General features: G+C 40.6%; 2 pseudogenes; both read left to right on the top strand.

The window, feature by feature from the left end:
• Nucleotides 1-5,516: 5,516 nt before the first annotated feature.
• On the top strand, nucleotides 5,517-7,591 carry LOC122751275 (annotated as a pseudogene).
• Nucleotides 7,592-7,653: 62 nt separating this feature from the next.
• Nucleotides 7,654-19,033, top strand: LOC122751268 (annotated as a pseudogene).
• Nucleotides 19,034-25,923: the final 6,890 nt, after the last annotated feature.

Genomic DNA, 25,923 nt, shown 5'->3' with positions numbered 1-25,923 from the left:
GCGGGGAGGGTGGGGGGAGGGAAAGGGAGGGAAGTGAGGAAACAAACCAGGGACGGAAAGAGCTTAATTCAGAAAAGCAGCAGGTTAAAATCCCTGGTGCGGGTTCGTCCGCTCAGCAGCAGGTTGGAGGGTAACTATGCCTTCTCTCAGATTTGTGGAGTCGAAGGAAGAGGACCAACTCTTGCCTCTCCAGCTCTGTCTCTGTCTGTCTCCACTCGGGGTCGCAATTCCCTCTTTAATCTCCATCCCTCCTCCCCCTCCCCCGAAAGTCTGTCAAAGGCCCTTCCACTGAGCAGGAGGAGAAGGGAGGAGGGAAAACACTGGGACCGGAGGGAGCTTAGTAGCCCAAGCCAAATCCCAAAGCAGATGGTGAAAGAGGAGGGACCCGGGAGGGAGGGGGACCCCGCCCCTACCCTCAGATCGACAGCAAGAAGCGTAACCAGTCCAATCGCTCGCCTTAGCCATCTCCGGCCGGCGAGTTTAGCTAGGCTATAACCACAACATCCTCTCCCTGGAAGTGGGTATGCAAATTTAAAATGTAGGAGCGACTTTGGGATGGTCCTCATCCCAGACCTGTAGCCAGAGGCTGGTGCAAAGAGCTCCGTCTAGCCCCAGCAAAACCCGAGGGTCAGCTGCTCAGGTTCAGATAGGAGCGGTAGGGGGTGGGGGTGGGGGAGCAGCGGATCCTTCCCAAGCAAACCCTCTCCTCTTGACAGTTGGCTGTATCTATTAGGCTTCGCTCCTTACTCAGCCCGCTCCAGCCCGCAGCCCCTCCCCACTCCCAGACACTCTCCAGCGGACTGCCGGCTGCGAGAGATCGCGCGTTCCCCGGGCCCCTCAAAGAGGCCGAGGTTCACGACGAGGGGAGTCTGCGAGTCATTGTCTCTGTTTACCCCTCCCTGGCCTTGGACTTCATCCTACCCCACCCCCAATCCCAACCTTTGTCCATCCCTGTGTGGAGGATGATTCATGGGACAGACGGGAAGCCGTCCGCGGAGATCCAGAAACAATGAAGACAGGACGGGATGCAACAGTTACTCAGGCCGAGCTTGAGGACAAAACCTGCTGTTTGAGAGGAATACCCCCGGACCAGGCTGTCTACCTCAGCTTGAAAATCCAGCCTGCTAGTGGAACCTCTCACCCCCAAGGGGCCCATTTTTATCTCCCTGTCTTGCCATCACATTGCACTACCTTATGACAACGACTTCAGATGGGGTTGATGGTTGCTTGGGTACCTACGGAGGATCAGCTGTGTTAGCTAAGAACAAAGCCTGTTCTGCCTGTACAGCTCTTGAGGGGTCGCCCTTGTTCACCCCGCAATATTAGCTGCCTCATCCCGGTTTAGAGACCACGTGGAAGATGAGTTCAGTGTCTGACACATCCCCTGCCTGAGCGGAGTGAGGTGGGGGGAAGGGGCGGGAGAGGAGGGGCCGGGTGAAAGCGGGTGTGCGGGGATGGAGTGGGAGGCAGGGAGTGCTAGTAAGAATGAGCTTAAGGAGGAGCCGTTGAGCAGTGGACAGACCTCAGAAACCCGGAGAAGCTTCTGAAAGGGGAGGAGGAAGGGGGTCTGGGTGATGAAGGGCTTTGCGAGGGAAATGACAGCCTGCCATCTCTAATGATATTTTTAAAACTCTGAACAAACCTTTGCTGTATCTCTTCCCTCACCTCCCTCAATTCAAGGTCTGCACCTGCCCAGATCTGGGTTCAATTTGGGTTAGCCTTAGATTTGAGTTTATGGGATCTCCTTTCCCCAGTATTCCTACTCCTTATGTTTACTAATAATAATACATACACAGGCCTTTCAAGTTTACAAAAGGCTACTGTAAATGTGTATTATCTCATCCCCATACCCCATACACATATGAGACCAGTGAGATAGGTAAAGTGATTATTATGTTCATTTTTACAGATGAGAAAACAGACTTAGAGAGGTCAAAGAATCTAGGACCCAGATCGAAAACTGGAAGGGACTTTCCAATATTTAGTCAAATTCAGTTCAAGTGACTTGTCCAAGGTCACAAAAGTATTAAGTGTCAGGGAAAGGATTCGACACAGGTCATCTGACCTTAGAGCTGGCACTTCAATTTGCATCCTGAGATACAAAATCCCTCACTCTCCTTAAGAAAGGATTTGTCTTTCTCTGTTAGTTTCTCCAAATTAAAGTGCTAGATTGAGGAGGTCAAAAAAGAAACAGAAATGTTATTTTCTACAAGATTTCCCCCCCCACTAAGTTACTGAGTGAACATAGATTTATGGGGGGCTGGGGTGAGACAAAGTTGTTAATGATGAAGTGCTGTATCTTAATTATTTATTGTTGTTGTTGTTTTGTGGGCAATGAGGGTTAAGTGACTTGCCCAGGGTCACAAAGCTAGTGTCAAGTGTCTGAGGTCATATTTGAACTGAGGTCCTCCTGAATCCAGAGCTGGTGCTTTATCCACTTTGCCACCTAGAAGCCCCTCAGATGAAGTGCTACAAAACAATAGACCATCAGAGCTGGAAGGAACGTTAGAAAGCATTGTAGCAACAGAAAATCAAGGTTCGAATCTCAGCTCTGCTTCTTATTAGCTCTGTGACATTGACCAGTTCTTTAGTATCTCTAAGCCTCAGTTTCCTTATCTATATCCTTGCACTACCTACCTCATTGGGAGGCAGTACGGCTTAGTGGAAAGAGCACTGACTCTGGAGTCAGAGTCTCTCCTTTCAAATCCTCCTCCTGACACTTCTTGTCTATGTGACCACTGGTGGAATCCCTTAGTTTCCCCATGCCTCAGCTTCTGCCTCTTAGAGGACTGGATGACCTCTAAAATCCCTTCAATTTCTAGAGTTATACTTATAGGATTGTTGTGGGGGAAATACTTTGAAGAATGTAAAGTACTTTATGAATTTGAGCTACATTCCTTTAGTAGTAAGATCTCCTTATTTGACAGAATAGCAAACTGAGGCGCCAGGAGGTTTAAGTAACTTGCACAAGGTTACCCAGCTAGTTGGTGCCAGAGCCAGCTCAAGAACCCAGCTCTCCTGACTTTCAGTCCAGTGTTGTTTTCATGAAACCAACCCCTTACTCTCTGATTTTGGGATCTCTATGTACATCTTATTCATTCAGAAAGTGAAAAAGATACTAAGCAAAGCTCAGTGTCACATGATGCTCTCTGTGACCTATCTACTATTTTATCTCAGTCCAGATGTTTTACTCCTGAGGGCCACCTACTCTGAAGACACACCTTCAGTCTGACCCAGAAGCACACCTGCTACCATATATTTCAGCTTTTCACTTGGTAAGGCATGATGGAGAAAAAAGTCCAAGGCATCTTCCTTTAAATGTCATTGATACCTTCTCCATTTCACTCAGTGCCCCACCCCCAATTTCTAGGGAGAATCAGCAATCTGGTTGACAAAAGCAAAAAGCTTTTATGCTAACCCACTCTGCTGCCTTCTCTCCTCCTGTTAGTCTTGTCCCAGTCCCTGTGGAGCGCAGATCTTTGTCTTAGCATCAGGAAAGCTCACAGAAGGCAGGCAGGTATACAATGCTAGGACTGTCTCCACTGAGAGAAGCTGAGGAGCCTTGTTGACAGTCCCTCTGAGAGTTTCCTCTCCCCTGCTATCCCACTACCCCTTTCCTGTTACTTAACACAACAACTTAATACACCATCCTAAGCATTTTTTTTCTTTCAGAGAATCAGGGCAGGCTCTTGCTCTATGTTGGGTAGGATGCCTGAGGGGATACCTAAAATGAAGATCAAGCACAAAAATAGATTTAAAAATTTTTTTGGTTCTGAGGGCAAAAGATGTTGAATGAAAAATAAGTTACTATTTTTAAAGCTGGAATCCAGTTGTTATGGCAACAGAGGGCCCCGGAATCGTGCTGCAGAGTCGAGATCAGACAGTGCCTCGGTCTGGTGACCAGCAAGTATCGAGCTCTGAGGTGTGCCGGTGGGACTCATTTCTCAGCTACACTAGAATTTTTTAAATAGGCAGAGCATCTTCCTTACGCCTCTGAAAGAAGACTGGCATGGAGAATGGGGTCCAAGCCGGTTCTCTAAATACCATTCCTCTACAGGATATGTAGACTCATCTCCTTTACCTGAAAATGCAACCACTTCTCCTTCAGCCAAAAGATCTTTCTTTATTCTTCAGATTTGAAATTTGAAGGAAATGCAGGGGCTCTGTAGTCCAGTGGAATCAAACTCAAATAGAAATTGGAGTCACTAATCCATATATAAGATACCTGTGGACTGCATATTGACTTAGTCTTAAAATAAATTGTCATCTAGGTGTTATTATTTATTTTTCTAAATATCTCCCAAATACATTTTAATCTGTTTCAAGATGCACTAGGGAGTATTTTTTTATGTTGCATTGTATTTTTATTTATTTTAACATTTGCCAATTACATTTTAATCTGATTCAGCTACACTCCTGTAGTTTTTTTTTAATTATAAAAGTATTTTGTTATTTTCCAGTTACATGTAGAGATAATTTTTGCACTAGGGAGTATTGCTGCCATGTGTGGGCTTCAGGCTGCCTGTCTGACACCTCTGATTTCCTCCAATTCCCCCCCAAAGTTACCTTTCATATTCTCTTTGTGTCTCTTGTATGTGCCTATTCATGTACATGTTGTTTCCTCCTTTGTTTTTATTTACGTATTTGTTTATTGATTTTGAGGCTAGATCTCTCCCATCTCACACAGGCTGGAAGGTCAGAGGCCACTCATGAGTGAACCCACTACTGATCAGCACCTGCTCTGTTTCTGATCCAGGCCAGTTCACTCCTCCCTTAAGCAGCCTAGTCCCATTCTCTTTGTTCCACCCCCACAGAATCTGGTGCTTCACTCCATCAGCGCTAGAGTAGTAGACATACAAATGGCTTAGAACTCCCAAGCTCAAGTGACCCACCAGCCTTAACCTCCAGGGAGGTTTCACCACTTCTATCTTTCTCCCTCTTTAGAAGGTGAGCTCTTGGGGCAACTAAGTGGTACAGTGGATAGAGCACCAGCCTTGGAGTCAGGAAGGACCTGAGTTCAAATCTGGCCTCAGACACTTGACACTTACTAGCTGTATGACCTTGGGCAAGTCACTTAACCCCAATTGTCGAAGAAGAAGAAGAAGAAGAAGAAGAAGAAGAAGAAGAAGAAGAAGAAGAAGAAGAAGAAGAAGAAGAAGAAGAGCTCTTTGGGGCAGCTAGGTAGTACAGTAGATAAAGTACCAGTCCTGGATTTAGGAGGACCTGAGTTTAAATTCGGCCTCAGACACTTGACACTTACTAGCTGTGTGACCCTGGGCAAGTCACTTAACCCTCATTGCCCACAAAAAATTAAATTAAATTAAATTAAAAATGGTGAGGTCTTTGAGGGAATGGACCTGGCCTTTCTTTGTGTCTCTAGAGCTTAACAGAATACCTGGCCCATCCTAGGTGCTTAATAAATTCTTGAAGGAGATATGCTTTCCCTGTTGGAGTGCCTAAGTTCTTTCCAGCCACAGCCAGGTCAAAGCCACCAGTTCCCCCTACTCCTGGTCACCATGTGTGACCTCAAGGCCATAATCAAAAATTCAGACACATCAAAGGGGATTTGGTAGGACTCCATGAAGTGTGCTATTAAGGCCCTAGAGAAGTATAACATATAAAAGGACATAGTAGCACATATCAAAAAGGAGTTTGAAGGGAACAGTTAGGTGGTGCAGTGGATAAAGCACTGACCCTGGACTCAGGAGGACCTGAGTTCAAATTCAGCCTCAGACACTTGACACTTACTATCTGTGTGACCCTAGGCAAGTTACTTAACTCTCATTGCCCCATAAAAAAACAACAACAAACAAACAACAACAAAAAGGAGTTTGACAAGAAATACAATCCTACCAGGAACTGATTTGTGGGAAGAGACTTCAGCAGTTATGCAACATGAGACAAAGCACTTCATCCATATCTACCTGGGCCAAGTTGCAATTCTTCTGGTCAAGTGTAGTGAAAGTAGGACTCTACTTACCTAACCAGTGATACATCCATCCACATAACAAAGACAAAAGCCTTTCCATAGGGCCATCTCAATCTTTAAGCCTTTCAATTGTTATTGTTTTTGTTATCACTGTAAAGGATATGCTATGTACTAATCTGATGTGGTTATAAAATACTGCAACTTTTTTGTGGTGGCAAAGAACTGGAAACTAAGGAGGTGCCTCTCAAATTGGAAAAGGGCTAAATAAGTGGTATTTGAACACAATGGAATGCTGTTGTGCCAAAGAAAAGGACAAAAGGGATCGTCTTAGAGAAACCTGGGAAGACTTGCATGAACTGATACAGAATCAAGTGAGCAGAATGAGGAGAACAAATCATGGAGCAATAAAAACATTGTAAAGACAACTTTCAAAGACTTTAGAACTCTGATCAACACAATAAGCAACCTCAATTTTAGGAGACCCATGGACTCGGTGCAGAATGAGACATACTTTTGGGAGCATGGCCAATGGGCTTATTTGTTCTATTGCTTGACTATTCATATTTATTACAAAGATTTTGTTTTTTCTCTTTCTTTACCTATAGAGTGGGAGGGGACAGTGAAGATGGGAAGGCAATAAAATAGATTTTTGTTCATTGAAAGAACTTAAAAATAATTGTCAAAACAATAAAAATATTTGATTATTGATTAATTGATGAGGAAATAGAGTCCCAGAGGGAGACAGTGACTCGCCAAGGTCACACCAGTAGTAAATGGCAGAAGGAGGATTCAAATCCAGGTCCTTCTGCTTCATATCCAGTACTTTCTTTATGACCCCACCCTTCATGCCCTCTTTTCCTTGTTTCTAGCAGCTAAAGATGGTCACTGACTTCTCAGGAACAAATTCATGCATCAGTGCAAGCCTCCTCCTTACTGATTGCTCCCAAACTATCCCTCTTTCACCAATCACAAAATGGACTTCTTTTCTCAAAGACAGACAAAAAGGATCTAGAGATATAAAAATATTTGTAGCAGCATTTTTGTTATAACAATTCAATTCAATTTCTCAAGCATTTGCTAAGTGTCAGGTTCCATATTAGTTAGTGTGGATAAAAAGACAAAAATGAAAATAGTCTTTGCACTCAAGAAGCTTATATTCTACTGAGAGAGGGGAAGAAAGAAATAAAAACACACATAAATATATGAAATTACGATTATAGGGAAAATGAATTTAAGCAATTTCTTAGAGGGAGAGTTCTATTAACTGGGAGAGAGCATGGAAGAGCTCCCTAGGCATGGCACCTGGAGGAGTGCAGCTTGAAGAGGAGCTACTTAAGTTGACTCCTGAATGGGATGAGGGACTCTAAGAGATAGAGGTGAGGAGGAAGGAGTGCATGCCTGGTGTGGGAGCCAGTCTGCACTAAGGCAAAGAGATTAGAGACAAAATGTTGTGTGTCTGCAATAGCCAGTGACAAAGAACTGGAAACAAAATGGGTGCCTATCCATTAGGGAATTGCTAGACACGTTGTGTGTCACCAAAATCTCAGCCTGGATTTAAGCTTGAATAGCTTAGGCCTGCACTAAGACTTTTGGAGCACCCCATATTGGGCCACAGAAAATGATGAATGTGGAGAAGTCAGTGAAACTTGGGAGAACTTGTAGGAACTGATTCCAGATGAAGTAAGCAGTAGTTGTCCAATAATAATGATAATACTAATATAACAATGACGAAGGTGATGATGATAGCTAGCATTTATATAGCACTTGAAGGTTTGGAAAATATTTTACAAATATTATCTCATTTTACCTTCACAACAATCTACAAGGCAAGTGTTATTATTACTATTCCTATTTTAAAGACAAAGAAATTGAGCTTGCCAAAGGTTAAGTAACCTCTCCATGGTCATATAGGTCAGCAATTATTAAACTTTTTCTACTCATGACTCCTTTTAACTCAAGAAATTCTTACAAAATCCCGGGTATATAGGTATATAAAATAGGTATACATAACCTTTTACTGTTGCCAAATTTTCTCAACTCTCACATTTAGTTACTTGACCTCATATGGGGTCACAATCCACAGCTTAAGAAGGTACGATATAGGTAGTAAGGCTGGATTTGAAACTCAGGTCAGCTAGACTCAAAGTTCAGTACTGTGTACCTCTTTACCATCTAACTGCCTGCTATTAAACCTTAAAACTGCACAAAGAATTTTGGGACATACTATGTATGTAAGATAACATATGTAAAGTTCTACATAAATGTAAACAATTATTATATCAAAATAATACAAGAAATAATTAAAATAAAACCAGTTCAGTAGGAAATGAGACCCCAAGGATATGAAAGAGAGGGGAGAGAGAGGGAGAGAGAGGGAGAGAGAGAGAGAGAGAGAGAGAGAGAGAGAGAGAGAGAGAGAGAGAGAGAGAGAGAGAGAAAGCTGGGCACACCTAGAGGCCTTTGGTAGGAATTCTATGCATGGCAGGCTTGCCTGGTAGGATCAGGGAGCTGGGCTAGAATAGGCCTGGGAATAGCTCAAGTGGATCATAAGCACCTGGGGGAAGAAACATTCCATTTGGTAGCTTCTTATTTTAACTAATGATTTTTGCTAACCTTATGTAAATGTAAATAAAAATTGCACTATCTTTTTTAAATCAGTATTGAAAATTTGGTACTTGGGGGCAGCTAGGTGGTGCAGTGGATAAAGCACCAGACCTGGATTCAGGAGGACCTGAGTTCAAATTGGGCCTCAGACACTTGACACTTACTATCTGTGTGATCCTGGGCAAGTCACTTAACCCTCATTGCCCTGCCCCCCCCCAAAAAAAGTGATATCAGAACTATGCCCAAAGGGCTATAAAACTGTGCATACCCTTTGACCCAACAATATGACTATTAAGTCTTTATCCCAAAAATATCATAAAAAAGGGAAAAGGACCCACATGTACAAAAATATTTATAGCTGCTCTTTTTGTGGTGGCAAAGAATTGGAAATTAAAGGGATGCTCATTAATTGGGGAATGACTAAACAAGTTGTCGTATATGAGTGTAATGAAATACTATTGTGCTGTATAAATGTAGAAATGATGAACAAGAGGATTTCAGAAAAACCTGGAAAGACTTACATGAACTGATATTGAATGAATTGAGCAAAACCAGAACATTATATACCATATCAACAACATTGTGTGATGATCTACTGTGATAGACTTAACTCTTCTCAGCATTACAATGGTCCAAGACAATTCCAAAGGACTCATGATGGAAAATGTTCTCCACATCCAGAAAAAAGAACTGTGGAATCTGGATGCAGATTGAACCATACCGTATCTACTGTTTTTGTTTTTTAAGGTTTTCCCCTTTTGTTCTGATTCTTCTTTTGCAACATGACTAATGTAGAAATATGTTTAATGTGATTGTGCATATATAACCGATATCAGATTGCTTACTGTGTTGGGGAGGGGGGAGGAAAGGAGGATAAGGAGAAAAATTTGGAACTAGAAATCTTATATAAAAACAAATGTTGAAAACTATCTCTACATGTAACTAGAAAATAATAAAATAATTTTATGATTTAAAAAAATAGTGATATCAGATAGACTCCCCTCAACTTATAGGAGAATTTATAACAATTTTGATTTTCCCATTTACTTACAAAAGCCAATGGTTTTGGAGGATTGCTCTAATACATCCATCATGTTTTAACCGCAGCAATTTAACTTGAGCAGTTTTTCTAGAACTATGCAATTTTCAGAAATTTGGTAAAACATTGCACACTAGAATCACTAGGAACTAACCCAAAGGGGAGACACTATCATCATGTCTATATTTATTGTGTTTGAGTGTTTGTACTCAAACTAGGTCAGGAAGGTATGTAGGGTATGTGTGGAATTATAGAGAAAGTCTGGGAGAGTCAGGAGTATAGCCTAGACCAGGGCTTCCTAAAATTTTTTCCACTCCCTTTTTGCCTGAGAAATTTTTACACCACCCCAGCTGTATAGGTATATAAAATAGGTATACATAACCTTTTATCGTCACCAAATTTTTCACAATCCCCATATTCAGTGGGGTTTTGACCCATAGTTTAAGGAGCTTTGGCATAGAGAGGAATTAAGACATGGCTGGCCTGGGCCTCCTCCTTAACATGAAGGTTCTGGAAGGAACCAGTCAATCAGGATAGGCTCCAGGGACTGAGGGTACTTACACTGTGTGAAGTCCAAAGGTAAGGTGAGCTTTCAGGGTGAAGAGGTTTCAGGAGCATGGTAGAGAAAGTCCAGAAGAGTCAGGAGTATAGCTTGAAAAGGAGTGAAGAGGGGCAGCTAGGTGGCACAGAGGATAGAGCTCGGACCCTGGATTCAGGAGGACTTGAGTTCAAATCCACACTTAGACACTTAACACCTACTAGCTGTGTGACTCTGGGCAAGTCACTTAACCCCAATTGCCTCAAAAAAAAATATCATGCTGGTGATGTCATTGTTACTCCTCAAGAAGGAAGGTCAAACAACAATAGAGTTGCACTAATAATGCAGTGGGCTGAATTGTAAGGTAGTGAGTTTTCCATCACTAAAAGTATTCATGAAGGGGCAGCTAGGTAGTGCAGTGGATAAAGCACCAGCCCTGGATTCAGGAGGACCTGAGTTCAAATCTGACCTCAGACACTTGACACTTACTAGCTGTGTGACCCTGGGCAAATCATTTAACCCCAGTTGCCTCACCCTCCCCCCAAAAAAGAAAAAAGTATTCATGGAGAGGCTGGATGACCACTTCTCAGAGATATTGTAGAGGGAATGCTTGTTCAGATATGTATTGGGTAAGATTACCTCTGAACCTCCCTTCTTCCCTCCCCCAACCCTAGTCACAAATCCATGATTCTCTAAATAAAAGAGAAAGCATGAATGAGAAATGAATCCTACTGGTAGGTGGGTGTTGAGACAAGAAAAGTCAGAATTAATATAGGCAAGGGCTTCAGGAGGTCTAGTAGTTGACTGTGAAAGTATGCAAGATGTACCTATTCCCTTCTATTATCCTTCTAACTATATCTGCCAATCTTTAATCATGTGAGGGCCAAAATTTGATACACGGAGTATTAATTGGGTGACTTGCCTAAATATGGGGTCCCGGGAATATGAGAGACCTTTTAAGTTTACCCTTCCCTCTGAACTGCCCTTTTTATAAATTTCTCCCAGGCCAATAAGAAAGAAGCCTTACAGCTTTAATTCACAGAAAGATCAGGTTTTATTACTTGGGAATTAATTAAACAACAAAGGTGAAACTAATAAAATCAAAGATAAGGAAATAGGAAAAAAGAACTACAGAAAAATACTCTTAACTCTAAACTTAGCCTATGCAATCCCCAGATCCTTTCCAATTAAGCTAATTCAAAGGAATTTAGGGTTTTCCGTAATTAACTCACCAACACCTGGAAAGTCTGCTGTTGCTCACGCCACTGGAAGGGGAGAAACCAGAGAGAGAGCTAGTATTCTGGAAGTCCCTCAGCCTCCCCTCAGGGAGCATTCAATCTTCCTCCCCCAAAAGAAGAGGTCCTTCAAAAACTGCCTATGGAGAGTTCTCCTTCTGACCTCAGTAGAATATGTAACTTCAGGGTGGGCCAGGTGTGGACCCTCCCAAATGAGTCAGCTAAAAACTGCAATAATAATTTTAGCATAAATAATTTTTACCACATTCCCCCCCTTTGTTTCTTCGGAAAACATATGGTTTGCTCGATGAAACAGCCAAAAATAACATAATACCTTATTCTAGAAAACAATATATTAATAACAATATAGAAAAGGGAGAGAGGAAAGTTTTGTCCAGAAGGGCGGTCCCTCATGAACAGGCACTTTGACACTGACCTGCAGAGGGAGGGCCTCTGCAGAGAGTACATGTTATACATGGTATATATAATAACCAAAGGAAAAAAGAAGAACAACAAAACAAAACTGTTCATTTAAAATCCATGACTACTCATGTATAACTTATTTTGAAATGCTTGAGTTCTAGTGGGTGGGGGTGGGAATAGAGGAGGAAGAGAAGTTGGAACATAATTTTTTTTTAATTGATGTTAAAATTTGTTTTTACATATATTTTGGAAAATAAAATTCTATTTAAAAAAATCTCTGAGCTCTTGTCTTCTTGGAGTGGTCATCAGGAGAAAACTAGACTTTGGTCTTGATGGTCTGGAAAGCTGGATTCTTTAGCTGTTGAACTGCTGGATTTTTACTAATCCTTAGCATAGCATTGTCAATGATCAAATTAAACAGTGAGAATTCTTCAAAATATAACTCATACTCAAACTCTCTCTATATATATATAAAATATTATATTACATTTCCCTCCTTTATATAATACAGGGTTGAGGCAGTTATGCAATTTAGAACACTACTTACCACCATGTGTCTGGATCAAAGCCAAATTTAGTAATGTGTCCATGACACCTAAAAATGTTATGGAAAGGTTACCATACCACATCTCATGGTTCTAAGACATCTGACAATTGTGCTAGGCCACAGGTGGATGGATTTTGACCATGCCATCAGAATGAGTGAAAGAAAAAGAAAACAAGTTAAGTTAAACTAGGTGCATGTGTTGGAACTTCCATGACATGAGGCTGGAGAGAGAGAGGAAGAAACTGGACTGTGTCCAGCAATTGTGGTCTACATGGTCTCCATCATAAGCAAACCATGGACTTACGTGTACCCGTCTCCCAAGAAGGGAGTATTTTGATTTGGAAAGTTATAGGTATGGAGAGTGAAATCTAGGAGACATGAAAAAAATGATAGTATTGATTTAATTATGGATCCAGGATTGGAAAGACATGGGATGGCAGGGAAGGTGGAGAGGACTGTGGCAAGCACAAGGCAGCTGGTGAGAAGATGGCCTGGGAAAGAAATGAAACTTGGCTGTAGCCAGGTCCAGATGTAATGGGCAATAGAGAGACAACCTAATCAGGAGAGCAGGTGCCCCAGTGTGAGCTCATCACTTAGTTTTCCCTGTGTATCTGACAACCAAGATAATACAAAACAAAAAAACATTTAAAATATAGTGCCTCACAGTGTTTCTCCAGGTTTTCAATTTAACATTTGCGACATTTAAGCAATCTACCCTTTTCTTTTTTATTTATTATTTATTTTTTTCTTTTTTGGTGAAGCAATTGGGGTTAAGTGACTTACCCAGGGTCACACAGCTAGTAAGTGTCAAGTGTCTGAGGCTGGATTTTAACTCAGGTCCTCCCGACTCCAGGGCCTGTGCTCTATCCACTGTGCCACCTAGCTGCCCCAACCCTTTTCCTTTTTAAAAAAAAAAATTAGCTATATCAAGGAACCCTATACGGGAGCGGGGGCAGGGAGGGGGGGGATGTCAAAAAAATCTGAGTGCTCTAATTCTGACTCTGTCATTAACTTGTTAGATGACCTTGGACAAAACCTTTCTGGACCTTGATTCTTTCACCTGTAAAATAAAAGATTGGCTAGATAATTTTGAAATTCCCTTCCAGCTCTAACATCTTTCCTTCTGTGTTCAAAAGTTAGGTCTTCATCCCCCCAAACACCACTTCTTTGGGATGACTTTTGTATGCAAATATGCCATCATGGAGGATTTTTTGCTACAACTGCAGTACGATTTGTTATTGTTTATTAGGATCAAAGGACCATAGATTTAGAGCCAAAAGAGACCATTTAGATTCACATATGAGGAAACTGAGGCACAAAGTGCTTAAGTGATTATGTAGAATTATAATATTTTACATACCATATAACTGCATTGCAAATGTTTATTCTGTGTAAATAACATTCGCCAACATTTTCTTTTTCTCAAGGACAACAATTAGTGAATTTTAAAGCTATAAGGGGACTTGGAGATGATCTAGTCCTACTTTCTCATGTTAATAATAATAATCCTTGACACTTATATGGTGTTTTCAAATCGATGAACCACTTTTCAAATATTTCATTTGATTCTTACAGTAATCCTGAGCTAGGTGGTGCAGTGAATAGAACACTGGATCTGGAGTCAGGAAAACTCATCTTCCTGAGTTTAAATCTGGCCTCAGATTCTTATTAGCTGTGTGAACCTGGCAGGTCACTTAACCCTATTTGCCTCAGTTTCTTCATCTGTAAAAATGAGCTAGAGAGGGGCAGCTAGGTAGCACAGTAGATAAAGCACTGGCCCGGGATTCAGGAGGACCTCAGTTCAAATCCAGCCTCATACACTTGACACTTATTAGCTGTGTGACCCTGGGGAAGTCACTTAACCTCATTGCCCTGCCCAAAAAAAAAAGAGCTGGAGAAGGAAATGGCAAACCACTCCAGTATCTTTGCCACAAAAACCTCATGAAGAATCAGACATGACTGAAATGCCAAAAAAATTTGAAGTTGAGAAAACTGAGGTTCCATGAGGTTAAATGACTTCCCTTGCCTATGATCACATAGTTAATAAATAAAAAATACAGGACTTTTCTTGTAAGGGAAGTTCTAATTATCTCCTTTTTGTTGATGAGGAGAAGTTGAGAGTTAGGTTAAGTACCTTATCCCTAATCACATATATGGGGCAGAATATGAACTAAGGTCTCTTGATTCCAGCTGCCTTTTCATTACACCATGGTACCTTTACAGATGAGGAAACTGAAGCCCAGAGAAGAGGAAGTGACTTGCCCAAGGGCATGGTTCCCAAATCTGAAATTCATAGTTTCATTCACTAATTTCATCTTCTAATATCCTCCAGCAGTGGACCTTATACACAAATGTTTGCTGAATAAACAGATCCACTTAGCAGCTTTGAGAAAGATGCTTGAGGTAAGTAAATTCTTGACATCTGGGGTCAAGGCTCGTTGTGTCCTTGGCAGAATTTTAAGAATGGCTGCCGGTGGTCCATGTGCTAATCCCTGGTGCCCTCCAGTGGCCAAGAGCAAAACTGAATGGCAACAATCTACAGGAACAGTATCTAGATAGCATGAAACCTGGAAAACCTTACACCACATCTACACACCAGCACATCCTCACTATCTATTCAGCCATCTATCTTTCTCCTCCCTGCCATCTGTTTATCCCACTAATTTATTTAGAAAATTGCCTATGGGAGGATTGTTCAGCTTTGAGTGTTGCATAAAACAAAAATAACTATGGAACATTCCAACCACGTTGGAGTGACGGGTGGTACTTCTGAGATCACTGAAATGAAAAGAAACTTTGCTATCTGGAATCGGCTAATTGCCAGTACACTGAAGGATTCCCAACTGGCCTGACAGCAATTCAATAGGATTGGTTCTGCATCTCTGAGCTGTCAGAAGCGCTGCCTTGTGTTTCCCTCTGGGTCTAGAACAATTCAGTCATAGCACAAGCTGGCATGCTTTTCTCTCAGTCTGAGAACATTGGGAGAAGAGTTCTGAGAGCTGCTGCCATGAGAGCTCATCACTAAGTTATGCCTACAGATAGGGCTCTGAAGCTGTCAGGCAGAGCAAGACAAGCTCACCTAATATTTCCATTGGCTTCTCTAAGACAGAATTGACAGGAACTGAAGGAATGGCCCTGGGACACAAAGCAATCTGACAGGAAAAAATCAATCATTTGGCAGGATGGGGGAGGCAAAAACCTATCGGGGCTGGTGCCTGAATGGGCTAAAAAAGAGGCAGCAAGGTGTGGGCTTGACTTGGCTTGTATCAGAAAAGCAACACTCTTCATTCTTAAATTGGATTAGAGATAGGGACTGAACCTGTGGTTTTATTTCCATAAAGAATTCCCATGGGAGAAAACTCTCTCCACCAATGCAGGTCGGGGTGACGGAGGCTAAAAGGGTTAACAGATAACCAATAGTACCAAAAAGGGTTTAACAGACAAACCTAAGACCTGAACTCTAATTTAGATCTGAGCTCCAAGAGGGGCTATAACTTACAGACCCCAGCTCCGAAAGGGATTAAGGGATAACTTAAGACTTGGGCCTTCATTAATACGAACCAGGGCCTAGGTTCTTGTTACCCACATGAATCATCACTCATAACAAGAACATAAAGAGGCATGTCACAGAGACCCTAACTACAATAAAAACATAGAGGCAGGCTATAGAAACCCTAATTGATAAATGTTAATACCCAGAAACTAGGCCTGGGAATGAAAAACATAGGGACATGGGGGCAGCTAGGTGGTACAGTGGATAAAGCACCTGGATTCAGGAAGACCTGAGTTCAAATCCTGCCTCAGATACTTGACACTTGCTAGCTGTGTGACCCTGGGCAAGTCACTTAGCGTTCATTGCTCTACAAAACAAAACAAAACCAAACCAAAAAAACATAGGGATACTCTGACCTTGGTAAGTTGAGGTAACACGGAGAAAAGGCCAAATTTGTCCCCAGTTCATGACATGTATTTTTATTTATTTATTTATTTTTAGGCTATGGGGGTTAAGTGACTTGCCCATGGTCACACAGCTAGTAAGTGTCAAGGGTCTGAGGCCGGATTTGAACTCAGGTACTCCTGAATCCTGGGCCGGTGCTTTAACCACTGCGCCATCTAGCTGCCCCCCCCAGTTCATGACATGTAAACCCCAAAAACAAACCTCCATGGAAAAAGGTACCTCCCTTGCAGGTTGGCCTAGGACCCCAGGAACGCTACATTAGGATATGTCCTCCCCGTACCTCCCTAAGGTAGAGATTATTATAATGAGACTGATAATCAATTAATCCATACTATAAATATAGCTGTCTTCTCTTTCCCTGTTCGAGAGATACCTCCATGGTGCCCTCCCTGTGGTCACTCACAGTACTGCAATAAAACTTGGGAAACTGAGTCACTGAGTCTTGTAATTTTTTGGGATGCCTCACAATCAATTGGATTAATTAAACCCACCCCACATCAGGGACACCTTCTTTACAACTCATAGTCCAGGAGAGTGGTCTAAATCATGGCTTCTTAAACTTTTTCCACTCACAACCTCTTTTCACCAGAGAAATTTTTACACAACTCTGGGTATATTGGCAAATTTTTGTGACCCCCCCCCCATTCAGTTATGCGACCCCCATATGTGGTCGTGCCCCACAGTTTAAAAAGCTAGGGTCTAGATCACTGAAAGTTTAAGTAACTTGCCCAGGGTCACATAGTCAGTATGTGTCAGAGGATGGAATATGTGTTTCTTAACTACTAATTAAAATTATCAAATTAATCTGTGAGCCCCAGATTTCCTTGGAGTCAAGAAGGCCAACATCTGGAAGAAAGGGGGTAAAGACAGGCAACAGAGCATGCAGCTATGAATTGAAGCTGCTGGTCTATTGAAAACTATCATATTTATAGTTCCTTTTGGCATAGCCAGCTCTGATCGTATGTTCATAGACAAAGGGGGGGGGGGAATGGAACCAAGCCTAATAGGCTTTAAAATCCAAATGGAAAGAAAGCCTTTAAATCAAGGAGTTACTTTAATTGCACCCCGCCTCCAAACTGATCTTTTTAGCTGCTGCTGCTGTCTTCTCTCTCAAAATCATCTTGTATTTGTATAAGGAAAGGAGATTGGATTCCTCTCCCCTCAGCTTAGTTGATGCAATCACATGTTTTATTACCTTAGGATCATATCAACTGAACTGGGGGGAGGGGGAATGAGGGAGAATATGGTATTTATATACCTGTATACAACATATTTTCTCTCCTGATAGATTATAAACTCCTTGGTGCAGCTAGGTGGCACAGTGCATAAAGCACAGGCCCTGAAGTTGGGAGGATCTAAGTTCAAATCTCACTTTAGACACTTCATAGCTGTGTAATCCTAGGTGAGTCATTTAACCCCAATTGCTTCAAACATCCTGGGGTTACTTCATTACCCTGCCCCCCCCCAACAATTCTGATGATATAAAAACCAAAAATATCAACAAATATGAAAAATAGTCCCTGTTCTCTCAGAGCTGGCTATAACTTAAGAAAATCACATCTCTCTCTCAAGACCCTCAGTTTCCTCATCTGTGAATGGAAGGTGTTAGGATGCTGGCTAAACTCCCTCCCATCTCTAACGTGCTATGATCTATTGTGCATCTCTACAAACTCTGCATCTAAGCATTTCACATGGTTCTAGCCTTTATTCATCAGTCACCAGTTCTTATGACTTTCTTCAGCATTCAAAAGAGGAAATGACTAAGTCCTAGAAGAGTCACTGAATCACTCAAATCAATTTATGTGTAAGACAAGACATCATGCTGGTGATGTCACTGGTCCTCTTTGAGAATGAAGGCTGAGGGGGCAGCTAGATGGCGCAGTGGATAGAGTACCAGCCCTGGAGTCAAATCCGGCCTCAGACACTTAACACTTAGTAGCTGTGTGACCCTGGGCAAGTCACTTAACCCCAATTGCCTCACTAATAAAAAAAAAAAGAGAGAGAATGAAGGCTGAAAGATGAACAAGGTTTAAAGATACCTAGGTAGCACAGTGGATGGAGTGCTGGGCCTGAACTCAGGCCCTGAAAACCTGGGATAAAATCTAACCTCATACACTTACTGGATGTGTGACCCTAGCCAAGTACCTTAACTTTTGTCTGCCTCAGTTTCCTTAACTGTGAAAAGAGGATAATTTTAGCACCTACCTCCCAGGGTTATTGTGAGGATCAAAGGTGATAATATTTGTAACATGTTTAGCATGCTGCCTGGTATATATTAAGTGCTTAATAAATGGTAATATACTTTAATATAACATATATTTCATAAATGTTAATAAAGAAAGAGCTAGAAAGGACTTGATGTATGATATAATCCACATTTTACAGATAAGGAAAGTGAGATCCATACAAATTAAGTGACTTGGCCAGAATCTCACCAATGCTGAGGTGCTCAAGGACTTAGGGAATCCCAAGAGTGATGAGATGAATGTGAAGGTGCTGGACTTTGAACACTTTCTGCCAATGCTGCAGACCATAGCAAAGAATAAGGAGCAGGGCACATAGGAATACTATGTAGAGGGACTTCGGATGTTTGATAAGGAAGGGAACGGCACAGTCATGGGGGCTGAAATACGGCACGTCCTTATCACTCTGGGTGAGAAGATGACAGAGGAGGAAGTGGAAGTGTTGGTGGCAGGGCATGAGGACAGCAACGGTTGTATCAACTATGAAGAGCTCGTCAGGATGGTGCTGAATGGCTGAGAACAAAAGTCCCCTTTCCACAAAAAAATCCCCTAACTTTCTCAGTGTGAAAATGATCCTCTTGCTCCTGAAGCAACTAATTATATTGTCAGGGTTACCAACATCCTTCCTTCCAACCCCCACCACATGTCCTCTTTGGCCTACCTGCTCTCTGCTTTCACTAAATTAAACTTGCTAACTGCTCCTAAAAAAAATATATTGAGGTCAGGTCCTCTAACCACAGATTCATAGAATCTTGGAACTAGAAAGGACATCAGAGGCTATGTAGTAATACCCCATATTTGATCAGATGTTCTACAGTGTAACGTCTGGCCTGCTCTTGAAGACATCTAGTGACTAGGAAGGTACTTATTCCCAAGACTGTTCATTCTACTTTTTAATAAAACTCTAATTGTTCAGAACTTTTCCCTTACATACAGCCTAGATACATTTCTTTTTTCTTTTTCTTTTCTTTCTTTCTTTTTTTTTGGTGGTATGACTTGCCCAGGGTCACACAGCTAGTAAGTGTAAAGTGTCTGAGGCCTGATTTGAACTCAGGTCCTCCTGAATCCAGGACAGGTGCCCTATCTACTGGGCCACCTAGCTGCCCTCTGGGCAAATAGAACAAGCCTAATCCTCCACAGGAAAGTCCGTTCAATACTTGAAAATATCAGTCAAGTCCTCCCTTAAGTCTCTTCTTCCTCAATGAAATACCCCCAGTACCTTCCATTGACCCTCATATGACATGATCTCCAGGCTCTTTACCATCTGGCTCTCTACCCTTTCTAGCTTATAATGTCCTTCCTAAAATGAGGTCCCCAGAACTGAACACAACCTTCCTGATATGGTCCAACCAGGGCAAAGTGTATAAGGTAGGACTTCCTCATTCTAAACACTATGCCTCTCCTAATACCATCTAATATACCATTCTCTTTTTTTGGCTGTTGATTCGTATTGAGCTTATGGTCTCCTGAAATTCCTAGCTCTTTTAAAAATTAATTAGCTTAGGGGCAGCTAGGTGGTGCAGTGGATAAAGCACCGGCCATGGATTCAGGAGGACCTGAGTTCAAATCCAGCCTCAGATACTTAACACTTACTAGCTGTGTGACCCTGGGCAAGTCACTTAACCCCAATTGCCTCACCAAAAATTTAAAAAAATAATAATTAGCTTGTTAGTTCATGAGCTAGCCATCCCTTCTGCCATCTTTTACTTATAAAATGTTTTTTTTAAATGCAAATGTAAGATTTTACACTATTCTCCATCAAAATTCTTCTTCTTAGATTCAGCTTAATGTGCTAGTCTGCTGAGATTGCTTTGGATTTTGACCTTGTTAAACAACTTGTTAGTTGCCCTTCTAGTTTTGTGTCTTCTGCAAATTTGATAAGTACGTCATCCATGCCTTATTCTAATCATTGATAATAATGTTCAGTATCAAAGAGTCAAGGAGATGTTCTTGGGGCACTCAGCCAACGACCACCCTTCCTAGGTGTTATTGACCTGAATTCTTTGCATCTGGCCATTCAACCCCCATTCCAAATACACCTACTTTGTATTACTGTCCAGCCTGTATTTCTTCATTTTTCCCACAAGAATAGCTTGAGAGACTTTATTCATTACTTTGATGAAATCTAATTAAACTATATCGATAGCATTCCCCTGAACAACCAGTCTTTTAGAAAGCCTATGGAGAAAAGAAATAACATTAAGTCTAGCATGCCCTGTTCTTGCTGAAAGGGACTACTTCAAATGCAAACCCAGCACTCTCAAAGAATCACATTCTTCCTCTTAGTCCAGTTTTGTAGATACAATTAAAGAAGGCTTTGTGCTTGTCTGGTCACCTCATTCAAGAATCTGGAGTCAAAGCTGCAAGGAAAGTTGTTTTTGGCACTTCTAACTCCTTTTCAATCACGATCCTCGCGAGACAACTGCTCCTCTATCACTCTAGGCTTGCCCTTCCTGACTCTGAGTCCCTCCCTTTAAAAAAAAAAAGGCATCTGAGAAGAAATCAGAAGTGACCACCCCAACTTTCTCAATTCTCATGTCTACGTTTCCAGAAAATCCTTATCAAAATGGTCTAAGTGCACATTAACAGTATGCATGATGAAACTACAAGAATGGAACAGACAGGCACTGTAAGTGCTTTTCTATAGCCAACTACATAGCCTTAATCATGAAATTAACTGAGAGGCACAAAGAGTATGAGATTGAATATGAAGAATATAAGTTGCTGTGGCTATTTTTCAATTATTAGTCAATCAATCAGTAAACACTTGTGAAGTACCTACCATGTGCCAGGCACCGTGCTAAGTGCTGAGAATACAAGAAAAGGCAAAAACGCTTATTCTTAAAAAAAAAAAAAGAAAAGATTTCATAGAGCAAAATGCAGCTTTAAAGGCTCTTTTCATATAAGATACCTCCAACACATATATTATGATTCCATAAGATTACATGATTCAGTCATTCGACAAGTATTTATTAAGCACCTTCTAGGTGCCAGAAACTCTGCTGGTTACTAGGAATAATAAAATAAAAAATAATATGCCTTTCCCTCAAGGAGTTTACAGTTGATTGGGGCTTAAATTCAATTCCAACCCAGGCATGAAAAACTTTATTCAAATGCAAACCCAACACTCTCAAAGAATCATATTCTTCCTCTTAGTCCAGTTTTGTAGATACAATTAAAGATGTATCAACATTAAGTGAGGAATGAAACAGAGAGAGATCTACTTGCCAAAAGCATTTGCCAAGTGTCATACAGAATGTCTCAGGCAAAGTCCAGAGAAAAGAAGGGTTCTTTTTTGAGAGGTTCTTTAGCTGTTCCTATTTTCAGATGACATTGTAAACATTAAGCCTTTGAACACTTATAAGACCTTCCCACTGAGATTCATAGGCACTCTAAAGATACCAGTCCTGACATTTACACAGGAAAAACAAAGTATAAGATGAATTCCTGTTACCCAAATTACAATGTGTACTTGGATGGGCAATCTATTGAATTGGCTCATCTGTACATATATCTTTGATAGATGCTACAGATGGGAAATGAGCTGGACTCAGAAATAAATTAGGAAAAGAAATCTAAGCTGGATCATATTTGATTTTTTTTAATTAAAAAAAATTTTTTTTGCAGGGCAATGGGGGTTAAGTGACTTTCCCAGGGCCACACAGCTAGTAACTGAAGTGTCTGAGGCCAGATTTGAACTCAGGTACTCCTGACTCCAGGACCAGTGCTTTATCCACTTCGCCACCTAACTGCCCCTAAGCTGAATCATATTTGGAGAATTGCAGCATTGTCATTGATCTATATAGCTGCTACAAAAACTCATCTTTTTTAAAAATAGTTTTTTTTGTTTATTATAATAAAAAAGAAAGAAAGAAAAACAAATTGGGAGGAAGTTATTCAATCCAAATTCAGATATGGAAATGATGAAATAAAGTAGTTACTCTGAAAATATATATCTATTTTTTGTTTATTTCATCAAATATTTATTGATTCTATGTAAAAAATTTGTAACATTCATTTAAGAAATTTTTTTGAGTTCCAAATTCTCCCCCTCCCTCTTGCCCCCTCCCTCACCTATTTTTTGTTGCTGTTGTTTTTGTGGGGTAATGAGGCTTAAGTGACTTGCCCAGGGTCACACACACAGCTAGTAAATGTCAAGTGTCTGAGGCTGGATTTGAACTTAGGTCCTCCTGAATCCAGGGCCAGCATCTTATCCACTGTGCCACCTATCTGCCCCCTCCCTCATCCCTTATGAAGGCAATATGATATCTATTATATATATGAAGTATGTAAAACATAGTTCCATTCTAGCCATGTTGCAAAAGAAAATACACACGCAAAATAAAGCCCAATAAAAACAAAGAAAGTATTAAAAGCATGCTTCAATCTGTACCCAGACTTCATCAATTCTCTCTTTGAGGTAGATAGCATTTTTCATCATGGGTCCTTTGGAATTGTCTTGGATCATTGTTTTGCTCAGAGTAGCTAAGTCTTTCACAGTTGATCATGCTTATAATATTGCTGTTACTGTGTATAATGTTCTCCTGGTTCTGTTCTCTTTCCCCTTAGTATTAGTTCATATAAGTCTTCCGAGGCTTTTCTGACATCAGCCTGCTCATCATTTCTTAAAGCACAGTAGAATCCCATCACAATCATTCACACCACAATTTCATGAGCTGTTCCCCAATTAATGAGCATCTCTTCAATGTCCACTTCTTAACCACCACAAAAAGAGCTACAATAAATATTTTGGTACAAATATCTTTTTCCTTTTCTTTGATCTTTTTGGTATATAGACCTAGTAGTAGTAATGCTGGGTCAAAGGGCAGGCACATTTTTATAGTCCTTTAGCCATATTTCCAAATTGCTCTCCAGAATGACTGGACAAGACTTGGACTCCACCAAGAGTACACATGTCCCAATTTTCCCATAACCTTTCCAATACTTGTCATTTTCCTTTTCTGTCATCTTAACCAAGGTGTGAAATGATATCTCAGAGATTTTTAAAAATTTATTTAATTTTAATAGTTGAATAGAATTTTATTTTCCAAAATATATGTAAAAAAACAAAAAAAAACAAATTTTGACATCAATTTTTTAAAACTTTGTGTTCAGACTTCTCTTCTTCCTTCCCTTCCCACCTCCCACCCACAAGAACTCAAGCAACTAAGAATAAATTGTACATGAGTAGTCATGGAAAATAATCCCACATTAGCTAAGTTGTGAGAGAAAACAGTTAAAAAAACAAAACTTCAGATTAAGAAATTGTCAAAAAAAATGTAAGTGTTTCCATCTGTTTTCAGATACTATCAGTTCTGTCTCTGTAGATGGATTGCAATTTTCATAAATCCTTCAGGGTTATATTGGATCATTGCGCCTTGCTGAAAATAACCACATGCTTCCCAGCAGATCATCTTTCACTATTGCTGTTATTTTGTATACAGTCCATTTCACTCTGCTTCAGTTCATGTAGGTCTTTCCAGGTTTTTCTGATAGTATTCTGTTCATCATAACCTGTATATAGTACCTTAAACTTGACAAAGAATTTTCTTCATAATAGCCCAGCAAAGTAGTGTATAATTTAAAATTCTAAATGTGGGTCCTAATCTATTCCACCAGTTTGGGGGGAAACTGACTAAAATCACTGATAAAATGAGTTTAGGTTTTTAAAGGTTTATTGAAAGATAGTAAAAGAAGAGAAAGATTGAGAACAGAATTCCTGCAACCTGGCAATCCCATCTTTCCTCAACTCCTCTGTTTTCCTTTTCCCCTACCACCACCACCACCACCACCACAGTGAAGTCAGGAACCCAAAGAGACAGCATTCTCCCTGCAGGTTCCCCTTCCTCCTTCCTGTTTCCTCCCAGAAATGGATGGTTCTTCAAGCTGGTTGGTTGACTAGGCCAGAAGTTCAAAGTTTTTTTAGATTCTGAGAACCATGCTTTCTTAAGTACTCTCAAGTACCAGCCAGATGTGCTTAGAATCTAGTCAACTACTAATCCAGTCAAATAAGCCAGTAATCCACTCAGGTGGGCTCCCGAGTATCTGCCAAATCTCATCTATCACATTCCATTATCTTGACAGTAGGTACCTTACATTTTGCCATTATAATCAATCATCATAGCTATTTCCCTCCATCCTATTTCCTTCTCATGATATTTACTCTATTTTCTATCTTCTTTTAACCTATTCCTCCTCAAAAGTGTTTTACTTCTGACTGTCCCATCCCCCCACTCTGCACTCCTTTATCCCTTTTCCCTCCTTATCCTCATCCCCTCCTACTTTTCTATAGGGTTAAATAGATTACCCCTCCCACTTGGGAATTCCAAAGGACTCATGATGAAACATGCTATTCACCTTCAGGAAAAACTGATATTATATGAATACGGACTGAAGCATGCTATTTTCTCTTTCTTTTCTTTCCTTCTTTCTTTCATTCATTCTCTTTTTCTCTTTTTTGTTTTTCAGTCTTCTTGTACAAAATGACAAATATGGAATTGTTTTACATGGATGCACATGTATAGTCTTTAACAGATTGCTTACTATCTCAGCAAGGGGGAAAGGAAGGGAGGGAAAAAAGAATAGAATTTATAACTCAAATCATTAAAAAAAAGTCCCCCACCCCCCAAAAAAGCCCAAATGTTAAAAATTGTTTTAATTTGTAATTAGGGGGAAATAAAAAATATTTTTAAAAATGTAAATTACTTCAGTGGAGGGACTGTTTTTCTTTTTACTTATATTTGCATTCCCAGTGCTTAGCACAATACTTGGCATATAGTAAGCACTTAATAAATGCTAGTCAACTGACTGACCAATCACATTACACCTCTCTGCCTCCTAACTTAGCAAATAGTTCTTTGATGATCTTTTTGGCTATTACTAGATTAACAAAGAAGGAAACTACTAAACATCTCTCAGAAGACTTGGGAAATAATCTAAGCTTGTGTACTTTTCCTTGAAGCTGGGAATGATAGCCCTTTAGAGGTCTATTGAATGGCTTGGAGTAAGAAGAATTTGCTTTAGTCTGTTTCCTTAAGTTTTCTGACCTTAGTTCTAGTCAAGGCTCTTTTTCTTTCCTAAAAGCAAATGCTAAATGAGCAACGCACTTTGACCTTCTCTCCTCTCCTAGAATGTGATCACTGCAGATTGATTGGCTGGAAACATTACCACACTTTACATGAACAATGAAATAGCTCAACAGACTTGTTTTTAAAACCATCATTTAGGAATACTGAGTTTTGAAAACTAGTCTAGTAAGCTCTTTTATCTTGTACCTTGGAATGCAGGAACTCAAGAATGGGAGATCCAGATGAATAAAAAAATAAAGGTTCCAGTTATTCGATCTGGTATTCTGTTAGTCCTTGCCACTAAGAATCAATCAAACAAACAAATAAATAAATAAATCAA

The sequence above is a fragment of the Dromiciops gliroides genome, chromosome 1 (assembly GCF_019393635.1).
Source record: "Dromiciops gliroides isolate mDroGli1 chromosome 1, mDroGli1.pri, whole genome shotgun sequence".
In the NCBI taxonomy this organism is placed as follows: Eukaryota; Metazoa; Chordata; class Mammalia; order Microbiotheria; family Microbiotheriidae; genus Dromiciops; species Dromiciops gliroides.
This window is presented reverse-complemented; position numbering and strand designations above follow the sequence as displayed.